Source organism: Myxocyprinus asiaticus, chromosome 50 (assembly GCF_019703515.2).
Source record: "Myxocyprinus asiaticus isolate MX2 ecotype Aquarium Trade chromosome 50, UBuf_Myxa_2, whole genome shotgun sequence".
Classification (NCBI taxonomy): domain Eukaryota; kingdom Metazoa; phylum Chordata; class Actinopteri; order Cypriniformes; family Catostomidae; genus Myxocyprinus; species Myxocyprinus asiaticus.
Window position 1 is genome coordinate 10,560,928 of NC_059393.1, and position 14,602 is coordinate 10,575,529.

Genomic DNA, 14,602 nt, shown 5'->3' on the forward strand with positions numbered 1-14,602 from the left:
GAACAAGTTATTGGATAAACAAGGATGGATGTGTGTATGTGTGTGTGTGTTGCCACTCCCAAGCAGAGATACTGTCAGCTTTCTGAACATCAGCTTTCTCAGTGGAAAAATAGCATCCAAGTGGGGGTATTTCTCCCTATTTTGCGGTAGCTGGTGCACAAGAGTCTTTCACTACAGAAACCACAATATCCTCCGCCATTTTAAACAGCATGCATTGTGTAATTAATCAGTCTGTTGTGCCTCTCAGCTGTGATGAGCCGTAATGCTGAAGTTGTTTGTTTAAAGCAGTTTAAAGCTATTTCCTAGCTTTAGTAGTGTAATAGTAATACGATCGATCACGGAGCGCTGTTGTATGTAAACACTGGCTGACGCGGATTCACTTCACGTCACCTAACTGGCTCATATTACACACAAAAATTATCTTTTGCCACCACCTGCTGGCTAACATATGTAATATATAAAAAATAATAATAATAAGAAAACATGTATAAAAGACAAACAGTAGCTCTTAACACATCTGCACTGCTCTTACACTTTAGTTTAGAACGGCAGGAACACAAGCGGAGTGATACACACATAGTGAAGTGTCCGAGTGCTGATGGTGTCAGACCATCAGGGCTCATGGAACGTCTCTCATCAGATTCGAGGACCGGAACTAACTGTTGTATATATATATATATATATATATATATATATATATATATATATATAGATAAATATAGATCCATCCAAGTGCCGTAAAACATACTAAAAGAGCCACTTGTGTGTACGTGACTTTTAAAAGATGTCGCATCGTAAGTGTTCCTGTGAGCGACACATCGCTCTGTTGGACCAACATGAGAGCTGCATTCGCTGCCTGGACCTCATCCACGCCGAAGCAGCTCTCATGGGGACAGACTGCCCTCACTGTGAGGACATAAGTCTCAAGACTCTGCACTCTAAGGTCGCCCTCGTTCTGAGGGACGGTTCCGCCTCCTGCGCCCTTCCGACCGCTTCCTCTGATGATGGCAGAAATGGAAGAAACCGAGTAGGATCTCGCGCCGGCACAAGCCCCGCCGTGGAAGGCTTTTTGGAACGATTCATCGTGGCGCAAAAGCAGTCGCAAACGATGAAGCACTTTTTGTCTAAGAGCAGTGTTCCCTGTTATGCAGCTGTGAATTTCCTTGTTACTAAACTTCTGTATTCTGAATTAATACATAGCCTATATTAATTAATGGTACTAACAATAAAATACATTTAATTAATTAGTATATTAAACATGCTTGCGTATTATTTGCCAATACCATTATAGCCCACTTGATAGCAGTGTGTAACAGCAACATTGAGAGAAGTACTGCTGTGAATGATGAGACATGGATCAGTAAATAAATTACATGCCAGCTGTAGACATGCAATGTGCAACTGACCTTTGAGCTAATGTAGGGGTCCCTTCTGATTTTATTTTATTTGGGAATGATGGCTGATACAAATCATTTTTACAAGTGGTCCATCATCATTTTTCCTTATTATTGGATTTATTTATTTATTTATTTATTTTTATTTCAAAAATTCTGTTTAAAATAAACCAAACATGCAACATTAAAACATTAAAACATTAATGTTACATTAAAACATAACATTAAAACATAACATTAAAACATAAATTCTTTATCAGAAAAAATTTTCAAGGTAGGATATTTTATTAAATTTTTTTTTAAGGCAGGGCATAGCAGAGAGGGAATTTGCATTAGCATTTTAGATATCTGTTAAGGTATTTCCACTAGTAAGAATATTGATTTAAGATATCTCTTTTAAAATTCTTCTCAGTCAGATTAATAATTGCAGATATCTCCAAATAAAGATCTTCCTGGTCTGTAATCAATTTGAGATATCCATAAATACATTATAAATATATTTAATGAAAATTGACTAGTAATAATTAAAATGAAAGATATCTCCTATTAATTATTGACTAGTCATAAATCCAATTCAGGATATGTACAACTATATTTTGCCTAGTCATAACTTAGTTTCAGATATCAAAAAATGTAATTAGGATATATTTAAGATGCAGAATTTTAGAAATCTGTAATTGAATTATGACTAGTCAAAACCATATTAAAGATATCTTTAATTATGTTCTGACTAGTCATAATTTAATTACAGATATCTACAATTGATTGTATTACTAGTAACAACTTAACTAGAGATATCTTAAGTTATAATTTGTACTAATAATAAATCAATTGTAGATATCTGTAATTACAATTTCTACTAGGGGAAAAACTCTGTTGTAGATATCTGAAAATATTTTTCAATGCAATCCTGTGGAAACAAATGACTGGTAAAAGTTGCATTGTAGATCTCTTAAATGTGAATTACTACTAGTCAAAAATGCATAACAGATATCTGAAATTGGAGTTTTGACTAGTCAAAACATAATTATAGAGAGTCAAATCTGAATATTAAATGATAAAAGCACCTGCCATAAAGCTACTGCAGCTGTTTGGAAAACATTTCTGATTACTCATGTAACCTCGGCTCCCTGAGATGAAGGGAAAGAGACATTGCATTTGAACGCTATGTGGAAAATCCCTTTTCCACAACCTAGTTGAAGCCCTTGTATGGCAATGTTTGAGCACCGCCCTTTTAGGCGCGCATTTGCCATATATAAGCGGGCGCTCAAACATCTTTTCTTCAGAATTTCTGACTGAGGGACAAGAACATGTCGCTTGTTCCTCGAAACTCTGACGTAGTAGTGCAGCCAAGTTTTGCAATGTCTCGTTCCCTTCATCTCAGGAAACTGAGGTTACGTGAGTAACCGGAGACGTTGCCTATCGATTCAGTTCACTTGACATTGCATTTGAATGCTATGGGGAACGGAGTCCCATCACGCCGCACTTCGCAGCGTCATACTCTAGATGCACCAGGGTAGAAACACTTAGAAGAATGTGTATATGAGGTCAGGGCCCTTTGGGCGGTGACTTATATGTCTTAAAGTGTGTATGAAAATGAATAACCCCACATGGTGAAAACCAGATGGAAAGTTCATCTTAATCTAAGGATCTATATAAGTCATATAATACATACAGAATAATTAACCCCTTCATAACCAGAGGTAGGGAATGAGGTTTAATTCTATTGGAAGTGCTTGTGGCATAAATTGGATAGCGGCCTACCCAGGCAGCTGTATTAAAATTATAACAGGTAGCCCGCCCGAAGAAGGAGCTCGGGCTCACCCACTGGGTGAAAGAATAGTAGCTCTCTAGACAGAGAGGACTCACGAAGCGATGGATGCCACGTCTAGGTTATAAAACCTTGCGAACGTGTTCTACGAAGACAATCCTGCTGCAAAGCATATATCCTGTAGGGATATACCGTTTTTCCATGCCCATGAGGATGCCATGCCTCTAGTTGAATGTGCCTTTAGGGCATCTAATGCCCTGTGACTCATAAGTATGGGCAATCACATCAACGATCCAGTGAGAGAGCCTTTGTTTGGAGACGGACATGCCTTTTGTGCATCCTCCATAACAAACAAAGAGCTGATCTGACAGTCTAAACTGGCAAGTGCACTCCACATATGTGTGCAATGCCTGCACGGGGCATAATAAATGCACTAACTGCTCCTCATCCGAATTAGACGGTGGAGAAGAGAAAGTTTGTAAGTGCACTATCTGAGCCCTGAAAGGTATGGAAAGCACCTTAGGCACATGGCCTTTTTTGGGTTTGATGGTGGCTTTTGAAAGCCCCGGACCGAATTACAGACATAAACAGTCAACCGACAGCGCCTGTATATCACCAACCCGTTTTACTGAGGTCAGAGCCAATAGCAGTGCAGTCTTTAAAGAGAGCATATGCAACTCAACTCGTGAGCACCCTCAGCACCAGATTTAAGTCCCATGTTGGAGGGTGAGGGAGGTTCAAGAGCCTCGCTCCCCTAAGGAACTTTATGATCAGATCATGTCTGCCTATAGAGGAACCAGCCTCTGGGGCGTGAAATGGCGTTATGTTCGCTATATAGACCTTAAGCGTAAGACCTGCATCCAACTGCTCTTGAAGGAATGTAAGTATTTCCGTTATGGAGCAATTCACTGGGTCTTTGTTGTGTGAAGAGCACCAGTCCGCAAATGCATGCCATTTTATTACATAGAGGTGTCTCGTAGATAGCGCTCTAGCTTTCAAAATGGTGTTCCTTATAGACTGAGCCAATTCCGGCTTGTTCGCTGTGCCCCGTTCAGGGGACATATGTGTAGCCCCTGGATTCGAACTCGTGACTCCAGGGGTGGTAGTCAGCATCAATACTCGCTGAAGTATCAAACTCAGAAGCGGAGGCAACTGAGACTTGTCCTCCGCCACCCGGATTGAGGTGAGTAACCGCGCCACCACAAAGACCTAGTAAGTAGTGGGAATTGGGCATGCCAAATTGGGGAGAAAAGGGAAGAAAAAAAAATAAAAAAAGACATGTACACGCAAGCAGCTCTTTTATGTGTGTTTTATGTCACTTGGATGGAATTATATTATATATAGAAAGGATGCAACTCCTGTCTGGATGCTGCGGGAAGCGAGTAGATGTCTCTCTGTGAAGAAGCAAGGCAGAGAGACTTCTTCGCCGGAACACTAGAGGGACCGGGTGAATCTCGCTGCAGGCGCTGGACTCAGGCAAAGAACGTCCTGATCTGTCTGCAGGGAATCCCGTCCGCTGAAGGGTGTCCGTTGATGGTGAAGATGATCAAGATGAGATGATCCATTGTAGTCAAGATGAGACAATGTCGGTCTTGAAGGAAGAGATTCTGAAATTTTTTTCCGCCAATCACAAGACTGCCGTTATGATGCAAGGGCTTCAACTAGGTCGTGGAAAAGGGATTTTACCCATAACGTTCAAATGCAATGTCGAGTGAACTGAATCGATAGGGAAAGTTATTAATAAGAACACAAAGAAGACCTCAAATGTTTTCTATAATTATAGAATATTTTATATATGAATAAACGATTTGCACACTTTTGCTGTTTTGTGTGTAAAATGTATATGTTGTTGTATATTGTTGTATAGCTTGTTTGACAAAAAAAATAAAAATAAAAAAAAAATCAGACATTTTAACATGCATTGCATAGCATCAAGTCCTGCCAGACTTCAGAACGGCCTTTTTTTTGGCTGTTTCCATGCTAACAATTCAAAAGAACTCACCCTGTTTCATTGTCTCAATTCACTACCGAAGCGAATGAGACTCGAAAACTGCGCAAGGGATTCACCCTATTTTTTAATTGGAATACGAAGCAGTCACATGGTTTAGTGAGGAAACGAAGCTTTGAATGTCACAAATCACGTGGTTATGGCAAAATGAACATAAAAAATACAGTAGCCACATTTCAGGCTTTACGGGATGTAATTTTGATCTCTATATTTTACAGTTCATTACCGTTCATATTATTAATTGATATAAACTTGATACACCTTCATTCTAAAACTATAAACAACTGCTATTACTTTCATATGTATTGTTCATCATCAATGTATCTGCAGAAGGGCATGTGATTGCAGTTGCAATGATCTATAAAAATGTAGTGACAGTGCTCAGTGTCACTCACACAATCAATAAACACCATCATGGTAACACATGTGAAATTTAAATAATGCAATAAAAATTAACTAAACTACATCAAATATAACACAGAACACCCCAAAGTACATAACTGATATTAAAAATAAGAAAAAACATACCTATTCGCATAAAATATTATAAAAAGTAATGGGTCATGCAGGGAATTGTGGCAGCGCTCAATTATTGTTTTTTTACTGTAGCATTTTTACAGTCTTTAACCGTTTAATTTATGGACGTATTTTTGGTGCATTTCAGAATGTACTAAAACGGGGCTAAAGGCTCTCCGGGGTAAAGGGCTCCTTTGATTTTATTTTCTCCAAAAACATTAAATAGCATTGAAAGCTACCATAGTACTTTCCTAAACTGTTTGTCACTATGAACTGCAAAAATGTATTCTTCCATGAGATCTTTGCATGTAATTTCTAAAGGTTGATTTTGAGGCAGTTTGATCTAATATTTAATATTTTTTAAACTGTTGTAAATTTATGTAGGTAATGAATATCCTGGAAATTCTCACATTTATTTTTGTAACGTTGTTGGCAGGCAATGGCGAAGACGATGATGAGATGAAGAACCCAAGTGCAGTTTATTTACAAAGTGAGAACCAATAACCCTGACTACACGTGAACTAAACTAAACATAAACATGGCTTGACATAAACGTGGCTTGACTTAAACATCTACGATCACATCAAATACGTGACAACTAGACAATGAAAACATGAGGGCTTAAATACAAGACATGGGAGAACATAAACCAATGAACAAACAGAACTGATAACAAGATAATTAAACAATAAACCAATGAAAACTTGACACATGAACATGGAGGGAAAACAAGACATCACATGACTAGGGAACAGAAACTAAACTTTTCAAAATAAAAGACATGAATCAACAAAATACACCTGACATATCCCCCCCACTAACATTACATAAATTCAAAGTTCTGTAGGGAGCTGGGGGGGTGTCTTGAGGTGTGGGGCGTGGCATGGCGAGAAAGGGTGAGGGGCATGGGACCAAGGCAAAGTTCGTGGGGGGTGGAGCCATGAGAGGCTCGAGGGGCGGAGCCATGGAAGGCGGAGCCGTGAGAGGCTCGAGGGGCGGAGCCATGGAACTTGGTGCCCGGAGAGTAGCCGAAGACTCGAAGGGCCAGGGTGGAGCCGATGGCAGGGAGGATCAAGGTGGTGCTGGAGGCTCGGAGCAGCAAGGCGGAGCTGGGGGATCGGAAGACTGAGATGGAGCCGGTGGGACTGAGGACCAAGGTGGAGCCGTAGGGAAGGAGGTCCCCGGTGAAGCTGACAGATCGGAGGGACGAGGCGCAGCCAGAGGATCAGAGAGCCAAAGCGGAGCCAGGTGACCGACAGACCAAGGAGGAGCCGGAGGGACAAGGGACCCCGGCAAAGCCGACAGGCTGAAGGACCGCATTGGAGCCGAGGGAACGCAGAGCTGAGGCAATGTCGAGGGACTGACAGGCCAAGGCGAAGTCCAGGGCTCAGAGGGTCCAGGCGGGGTCGGAGGGCCGAAAGTTCCCCTTGCCTGCTCAGGAGAACGAAGGGTGGGTATAAGGGTGGGAACCATCTCCAGGTCCAACTGCTCAGGTGTGGCTGTGACGTGGCATGGAGCAGGCTGAGGCGTTGCTGTGATGTGGCATGGAGCAAAAGATGGCGCTAGCTCAGCGACCATGACTAGAAACTCTGGCTTGGCGGCCATGTCGTGGACCTCTGGCTCGGCGGCGGCCATGTCGTGGACCTCTGGCTCGGCGGCGGCCATGTCGTGGACCTCTGGCTCGGCGGCGGCCATGTCGTGGACCTCTGGCTCGGCGTCCGCCTCCCCCACAGTGAACGGGGAACCAATGTACCGTAGGGCGAGGTCGATATATTGAGCCAGGCTGAGGGAACTGCAACCGCCAGGCATCAAAAAAGAAATGGACTCATTCATTCCAAATCGGAAACAGTCCTTGAGTGCAACCTCATTAAAGTCCACCTGGAAGGCCAGATCGCAAAAGTCCTCCACATAGTCCTCCAGGGGACGATTCCCCTGACGTAGGCGCAGAAGCCGAACTGCTGGGTTCATGGTTGGGTCAAGTATTCTGTAACGTTGTTGGCAGGCAATGGCAGGCACTGACGAAGACGATGATGAGATGAAGAACCCAAGTGCAGTTTATTTACAAAGTGAGAACCAATAACCCTGACTACACGTGAACTAAACTAAACATAAACATGAACATGAACATGGCTTGACTTGATTTGAACATGGCTTGACTTGATTTGAACATGGCTTGACTTGGCATAAACGTGGCTTGGCATAAACGGGCGTGGCTTGGCATAAACGTGGCTTGGCATAAACGTGGCTTGGCATAAACGTGGCTTGGCATAAACGTCTACGATCACATCCAATACTTGACAACTAGACAATGAAAACATGAGGGCTTAAATACAAGACATGGGAGAACATAAACCAATGAACAAACAGAACTGATAACAAGATAATTAAACAATAAACCAATGAAAACATGACACATGAACATGGAGGGAAAACAAGACATCACATGACTAGGGAACAGGAACTAAACTTTTCAAAATAAAAGACATGAATCAACAAAATACACCTGACAATTTTGAAACAAAATTCTTATTTTTTCATTTTCAGTTTTGTTCAAGGTGATTATATAAACAATATATAAAAAATAATAATAATCAATAACTATCCAAAAAGTGTAAGGATAGTATTTGGGGTAAAAAGCCCCCTGTTGCAAGGGCTAAAGGCCCCTATTAAACACATTGTTTTTCTTAAGTGGGGAGAACAGATTTGTTATGAAAAATGTTCAAAGTGGGCTCACATTGACTTATCCAATCAGAATAGAGATTAATTTATTAATAGAATACTTGAGAAGTTATAAAATTTCAAATGTGATTGAAATGAACAAGAAATTATGTGCACCTTTTCTGAAGTGCTTATTTCAAATAAGCATTATCTCAATTTGTTATTCAAAAAAGCCTTTTCCTGTCTTAAAATGATTTGCCTAAGTTGACATATTGTGCCCTATAACTACACTATATCAATATAACCTTATAGATATAGAGGCCTTTCAACCCAAATGAAGTAGACTTTTACCCCACATGTGTGGGGTAAAAGGTTCCCTCGCCACCTTTTAAAAATATATATTTTTAAAGAACTGTATTCAAAACAACATTTGTTATTTCTATTCATGCAAATTCTGTTGCTCCATCAATATTCAATAAAAAGAAATGTATTTCTTGAATTTTGAGGCACTTTTTGTGTCTTTAGCCCTGTTGTACCCTATAAGTTATTTTTAAGTTATCCCACAAAAACCACCCTGCAACGTTCTGGGAATGTTCATTTATGGTTATATAATATAGAACCTAAAGAGAACGTTCTTAGAACATTAGGAATTGGTTCCCAAAAATTAACCAAACGGGAACCATATGCTAACATCAGGGGAACTCTTTTTGCTATTTTGCTAGTGAAGGACGAAACAGTATCCAAGCAGATCACACGGGCGTGGCTTCATTGGGGTGACACCTGTTGCATTTTTTTCTGCTTGTCCTCTGGCATAGATCAAGTTACACCTTTGGAGGAAGTGCCCGTTAAGGACATGGCATACCTGATTCAATATTTGTCTTAAGACACAACAGGACTACGAAACGCAGCCATTACCCATCACACACACGCTTAATTGTGGAGCAGGTGAACAGGTGTATGGCGTCCGCTACCGTTTCCTTCTTCTATTACCACAGTCGGAGTTTGATGTAAGAGCAAACATTGATTTCCCCTATTTTGAGAGTTTGCGTTAGATTCACATGTCCGTGACATTCGAGTATTCAGTTTTGTCATTATCTGTAGGGAGGGAACAGGTAGTTGTCCAGTTTACGGAGCTTCGATGTTATGAATTGTATGGGGGGTGATTGTATGGCACCTTGGGTGAAACCCGCTTCAACCCGCTTCAACACACCCCCAAAGTTGTGGACCGGGGGGGGGGGGGGGGGGGTCTGTGTGGGTGCCTCATGCCTCCCCCCTGCAAGATGCTGCCCTGGGCAACTTCCCATGTTGCCAATACCTAAATCCACCACTACAGTGGCCATCCCATTCCTTCCTGTCCAGTTGGGTGGATTTTGCGTTTTACCAGCTGAAGATGTAACTGCGACACCCACAGTCAGGGTCCGAAATTAACTTTTCAGCCCACCAGCCAAGCTGCCTGTTAGATGATAAAAATTACCAAGTCAGATTTCTTACCGGCCAATTTAAAAAAAAAAAAAAAATTCTTTTTTTTCTTTTAATTTTACAAGTGGATTTTACAGATATGAGTGACAAATGTACAATACTGTAAAAGTGAACAGAATTTAACATAACAACAGTTCTTGGTTTACTAGAAGTGAGTCAATTAATTCAGTCAGCTCCATCCGATTCATAAGTCTTTTTGATTCACTAAAACGAACCGGCTCAGAAGAGTCGTTTGTTTAGGAATCCGATTACACTGTTGCTTGTTCTGTCTCGCACTGTAGATGTAAAAGAACAGGCTCAAAAGAATCGTTTGTTTGGGAATCGGTCTACTGGTAGCGCTTTATGACTCGCCTCACGCTGTTGATTCATGAGCAGTGAAGGTTTGCTGCGGCGATTAACAGTTTGTATTATAATGCAGTCTACAAAGAGAATTTGTATATGTGGTGGTGGATAATTAAAACTTACTCGCACATCCACCGGAAACCCAAGAGTGGTCTTCCCTTCATCCCGATGGCATTAACGTTCCTTAACATTGCTTCCCAGCTAACAATTTTTGGTTCCCAGAACGTTCTGGGAATGTTCGTTTTTGGTTCCCAGAATGGACATCCTAACATTCCTTGTTGGTTAGCCAGGAAATAATATATATATATATATATATATATATATATATATATATATATATATATATATATATATATATATATATATATATATATATATATATATTTTTTTTTTACGGACATAGAACTTTCCGAGTAGGTTTGGAGAACGTTCCCCTAATGTAAATGCTTATTTTATGGGGTCTTTAAATTTGTCTCATCGATGCCTTTTTATTTAATATTGTAGCAAATTTGGTCTTCCATCTACAGTAGTCAGCTTATATGCTTTCTTAGATCATTTTAATGTTTAGAAAGATGTATAATTGTTCTTTTGGCCTTTGTTAAATATGACTAGAAATGATTGCCACTGCGTACTGTGATGATGTCATCTTAAAATAATCATCCTAAAATAAACGTCAATGATATATCACTCATCATATTTAATTCCTATAAATAAATACTCCATGATCATATAAACAGCCAATGTGACATTTATTCATTATCCAGATTAGAACAACTACATCTTCCAGACAAAACAGGCTAATCTTTTACAGTTCAAGAGCGTTATCAGTCTCCATAAACCAGTCATTCATTCACTTCTGTGACCAAAACAAAGATGGTGACATTCTTAGACCAACCCCAAAATACCTTAATTTTGGTGACATGAGACAGAGCAAAGATGGCAGTAGTGTGAGTTTGGGTACAGAGCTCCTTCTGAAGACTCCTCCAGTAGCAGTTTGTTGTTTCTCACAGCAAAAAGTTCATTCTGTCTGCATGTAAATTAAGCAATGCCAAGCAGTATGGAAAACAGATCAGTATTTGTTTAAATTAAGCTACCCAATGGATTTTAATAGATTGTGTTGGTCATGTCAGACCAAGTCTGGGAAGTTTTCCTGTATTTGCATGTGTAACTGTACCCTGAAGCAATTTCAGTGTACACAATAGATAAGTCTTTATTTATTGTTACACCATTACTGTTTTATCAGTGTAACAGGCTGTTCTGGTGTATTTTAAATACTGGTGTGGCTGAAGTAACCGATGAAAGATGATGTACTGTTTAATTAATTCAGAGCCATACACTTTTTAAAAAGAATAGATTGATTCAATTTTTATTAACATTCTTTAGGGATAAAAGCCTATGAAACAGTTTTGTGTTTGAAGTTTGGATGTCCATTGATTAATATAAAATAGATGAAAAATTAAATTAATTAAATTAAAATTTAAAATTCTTTCCATGATTTTTTTTAGTTTTTGTCCCTTCATATTTTGTAAATGGTTACGATGAGATATGTTAGTACAAACAAAATATTAGTACTGTCTACAGTGCGATTTGCTTGAATAGATATTAAGTACAGTATGTTAAAGATTGCAAATGAGATTGCTATCAACCATCAACCTTGACAGATTACAGCTGGTAAATTTAGGGCTGGAGTTAAGGCTTAAACAACATTCTTATCACTCTTCATTTACCACACATTTCTGTAGGACCAACAACTGATGATAATCCAAGAACCCATCCTAAATTTGAAAAAGATTTGGTCACCTTTAGTTTCAGGAAAGAGTTGAGACAAGTGCCTTAATGTAGATGTTGTGAATCAAGTACAGTTTTTAAGTCATCCAGGAAAATCTATTTTCAGGCATTTGGTAAAGATTGTTTGGGATTTTGCTGATAAAATGGTGTTTGATAATTCGTTTTACATATTGAGGGACAGTCAGTGTGATATTTCTGTACAGCAGCAAACTTTTTGTTTTAATGGCACCACCAGGCCTGCTAGACAGGAAAGGAATATAGAATTGTATATATGTATTATGGAGGAGAATGCAGATCCAGTGGCTGTTCTGTATTCAAGAATCGGGACCATGGGGGCCTGGGTCGCGAGTTTGAATCCAGGGCGTGCTGAGTGACTCCAGCCAGGTCTCCTAAGCAACCAAATTGGCCCGGTTGCTATGGAGGGTAGAGTCACATGGGGTAACCTCCACGTGGTCACGATTAGTGGTTCTCGCTCTCAATGGAGCGTGTGGTAAGTTGTGTGTGGATCACGGAGAGTAGCATGAGCCTCTGCATGTGGAGTCTCTGCGGTGTCATGCACAACGAGCCACGTGATAAAATGTGCGGATTGACTGTCTCAGAGGAGGAGGCAACTGAGACTTGTCTTCCACCACCCGGATTGAGGTGAGTAACCGCACCAATTGGGCATTCCAAATTTGGGGAGAAAAGGGGATAAAATTAAAATATATATATATATTAAAAAATGTAGGATTATGAAACTATCCAAGATTAAGTTTTCTTACCAGTTTTACTAGAATATGGTATGTCTGATTCGCTGAACCACATTTAGAAAATCAAGCTAATTACTGTTAAGATTCATTGCACATAAGATTCTTTCAGTTGTACCTCATTCAGACTGATGTCCAATTAGAAATGGTTACTGGTGTGTCTCCTGGTTCTAGGAACTGCTTTTCTGCTATATATCACTTATATATCTATGACAAGAAAACGGTTGAATGTGGTGGTGGAGAACGAACCAGGAATGTACCCTGTTACGGAAGTACCCGAGAAGAACCCTGTTGAGGAAGGACAACGTAATGACCCTGTTCATAATAAAACATGAAATAACACTATTAAGGATGGACCCAGTAAGAACCCTGTTCAGAAAGAACCAGGACTGCAACCTGTTGAGGAAGGGCAAGGTAGGAACCCTGTTGAGGAAGAACCAGATATGTACCATGTTACTTACCCACGAAAATACAAATTCATCCTTGACCAACCACAGAAGTGTCAACAGCAAAAACCCTTTGTGGTTGTTATTGTCCCTGTTCCTCCTGGTTCTGTTTCTGCTGGGCTCACATAGTAAAGCTGGTCAAGAGACATTGCAGGACCAACTCCAGAATGAAAGCCAGCAGTACCAAGACCTGCTGCAGAGTAACTTCCAGGATTGCTATAGGAACTTAACCATCAAAACCATGGTTATGATGGAATGGCTGAGCAGGAATTGTCCACAGGTGTCCTATGATGTTAAGGTGGATGCAGATGTGCTACTTAATATAAAAAATTTAATCAACATGCTTGTGTGTTTAAACACAGTGCAAAAAAACTACATGAGCGGCCTGGTGTGGTTTGAAAGTCCTGTCATGAGAGATCCGTTCAACAAGTTTTACCTTCCTTACGATGTGTACCCTAAAGACAAATATCCCCCATATCCTCTTGGCATGTGTTACATCTTTTCGATGGACCTACCACAGAAGTTTTTACAAGAATCGAAGCAAATCAAACCCATATATATTGAGGATGCATATCTTGGCATGTGCTTGGAGCGTTTGGGTATTGTCCCTACCAAACCGCCAAATATTGACCAGTTTGTGGTCAAGCCGCCGCAACAGTACAATCGCTGTTACTATTCCAGCCTTATAGCCATAATGACAGATAGCACAAATCATCTTATTACCTATTGGACAGACATACACTCAGCCAGCACACCCTGTTGATGTGGAAACCTCTTGTAAAAGGACATATTGCAATTTCATGTTACTGACAAATTAACAAAAAGCTTTTGTTTCAGACTCAAAGCTAATTAAAAAATGACTGTATGACTTTTTTTAAATGTTAGGGCAGTGTGATGGGTCTCCTGCTTAACTACCAGCACTGGCCAGTGGCTGTGGCTTGGAGGCTCATCACGTTATTTTCTCACACTTGATTTTACTTTATAAGTACTTGGTTCTTTTAGTGTGGATGGGTCTTTTAGCGGGTTCTGTTTGTTTTTGTGTTCAGTTCATATTCTGTTGTTTCTGTGAATTGTGTTTTTCTGCTTATTTTACAGTAAATGCTACACACTTCTTACACCCATGCATATGCCGACACCACAGTGAAATACACTGTTTATTGTTTAAAATGTATTGTTTATTTAATTTAATAAACATTTTCAAGTTATTTCACCCAATGATTTCACTGTGTCCTCTTTTAATTTGCCATAGCTCTTAGACGTCCTGGGTTCAGATCCCGGACGAGCCCCTATATTTGGCACGACCGGCTCAACACTGTATTTGTCTGTGGTGTTGGCATATGCATGGGTGTAAGAAGTGTGTAGTATTATTTAACATAAACAGAAAAACATAACTCACAGAAACAACAGAACTTCAAATGAACACAAAAAACACAGAATCTGCTGGAAGACCTAGC

At 40.0% G+C, this 14,602-nt stretch overlaps 1 pseudogene; it reads left to right on the forward strand.

Annotated features, from left to right (window-relative positions):
- Positions 1 to 784: 784 nt before the first annotated feature.
- On the forward strand, positions 785 to 13,943 carry LOC127438882 (beta-1,3-galactosyltransferase 1-like; annotated as a pseudogene).
- Positions 13,944 to 14,602: the final 659 nt, after the last annotated feature.